The sequence below is a fragment of the Rhea americana genome, unplaced genomic scaffold (assembly GCF_003343005.1).
Source record: "Rhea americana isolate MKP2758 unplaced genomic scaffold, rheAme1 scaffold_14, whole genome shotgun sequence".
NCBI lineage: Eukaryota > Metazoa > Chordata > Aves > Rheiformes > Rheidae > Rhea > Rhea americana.
Window position 1 is genome coordinate 180,510 of NW_028185483.1, and position 2,307 is coordinate 182,816.

Consider the following 2,307-nt stretch of genomic DNA (forward strand, 5'->3'; position numbering starts at 1 on the left):
CGGGCGGCCCCCGAGGGGCCCCCGAAGCAGGCCCCAGAGCGCCCCGAGGTGGCCCCGCCAGGAGCCCCTGAGGCAGATCCCAAAGGAATCTCTAAAGCAGAGCCCACAGCACCCCCGAGGCGGCCCCCAAGAGGTCCCACAGGTTGTGCCCCAGGACCCCAGAGGCGGCCCCCAAGGACTCCCTGAAGCAGGTCCCAAAGGGCCCATGAGGTGGCCCCCACAGGGTCCCTGCCGCAGGTCCCCAAAGTACCCCTGAGGCAGCCCCGAGGGGCTCCCTGAGGCCGGTCCCCAAGGACCGTTCAGGTGGCCTCTAAGGGTTCCCAAGGACCCTGAGGTAGCACCTAAGGATCCCTGAGGTGGCCCTCACAGGGTCCCTGAGGCAGGTCCCCAAAGACCCCTCAGGTGGCCCCCAAGGAGCCCCTGAGGCAGATCCCAAAAGAATCTTTAAAGCAAATCCCACAGGACCTCTGAGGTAGCCCCCAAGAGGTCCCACAGGTTGTCCCCTGGGACCCCTGAGGCAGCCCCCAAGCAGTCCCTCAAGCAGGCCCCCAATGGGTCCCTGCAACCCTGAGGTGGCCCCCAAGGAGTCCCTGAAGCAGGTCTCTAAAGACCCCTGAGGTGGCCCCGAAGGAGTGCAGGCCCACCCCAAGGCAGGAGGCCGCAAAACAAAAGCTCAGCATGGTGAGGAGCTGCAGCCTAACCACACAGAAACAGGATCCGAGCACCCCACAGGTTACCCCTACCTGCCCTCCAGGGACTGTGGACACGCTGTGGAAGCACTACAAGAAAAAGCTCTGTTTCATGCCGTAATTAATGTGTTGCACAGGCACAAGCCTTCCAATAAGCCTGCGAAATCCGTTCAACAGCTGCATAACTCCTTCCCTTTCATACAGGAAGGCTGATGGTGACCCAAATAGAAAATACCAGTTTTATCTAGGGAGGCAAGAGCCCCAAGAATTTCCCTTATCTGCAACGTGGCAAACGAATGCTCTTGTGTGTTGTAAGCCTTCAGCAGTCACAAAGGAGCAGAGCCGAGCTAATTCCTCCCCTTTACACACAGGAAAAAAAATCCATTAGTTTGATGTTGTGTCATCAAAGCAACAAGTACTGCCTGGGCTACTAAGCATCCCCATGATCAAATAATAAATCTAACTGAAAGCATGATTCACACTTCTGTATCACCCACCACTCCCTAGCTTTCTGACCCACATGACAAATAACACCACCCTAACCTTGAAAATGCCCCAGCTATAATGCACCGTTTCCCAGAGGGCACCTTCTTTTCCATTGAAAGTGCAAATGCTAAGGTGGGGAGGCCACAACAGCTCCTAGAAAAGTTGACAAGCACTGTCTTGTTTTGGGGAGGAAGCTCAGGATTGAAAGAGTCTGGACTTCAAAATGCCAAACTATAAACCACTGGGTAAAATACATAGTAACCTGGGTAGTAACCTGGGTAGCTGGTTAGTCAGGCTAGCACAGGGAAAAGAGCACAAGGAGAAGAAGGACTTCTACTCTGGTGGCCTAGCACATCAGGAAAATGAACAGGAGATATCTCCTCACATTATCAGTGGCCTCCCATGGAGGCAGCCACCGTTGAGGTGCTCCCACGGAGAAGGTGCTCCCACAGTGGAGATGCTCCAGTGGTTGATGTGCTCTGCAGAGGAGCAAAGGGGCTCTGCAAAGGAGATGGCAGGACCATATGGGCTGCCTTTTAGCACCACACATGGAAGGGCCCATGTACCTTCCAGAGACCTCTGCAAGCTCCCTTTGGCTCTGGGGGGCACAACCAGGGCAGCCCGTGGGCACTGTTTTAGGAGAACTTCTGCAGTACGGCTCCTCTGGGCTGGGATTTTATTACCCAAATACTTCTGTCCAACTACTTATTGGTGGCCGTCCTCTTTAACTTAAATCACAGAAAGGAGTTTGTACCCATTACCCTGCCAGAAAACCTTTTTTTCCTGTCTCTCTAACCTTGGGCATCAGCTGTATTGAGACTCTGGTTCTGGCAAAGTATTGTATATTGTGCTTGGACTTTAGATGATCTTTTTCATTAGATTACTGATGAATTATAGTCCTAAGGTTTTCTGCTACTTCTGATCATGATGTGGAACAGGTTCAGGCTATTTCTATGTCCCTGGCAGGTAACTAATATATTATTCTCACTGTGCCAAATACAGAATACCCTGAATTGAAATATACGTGTATATATACATATATATACATATATATATACACACACATACACACACATCTCCAAACATATACATGTTCAGCTGATACTGGCTGTTAGTACAGTACACTGCACAA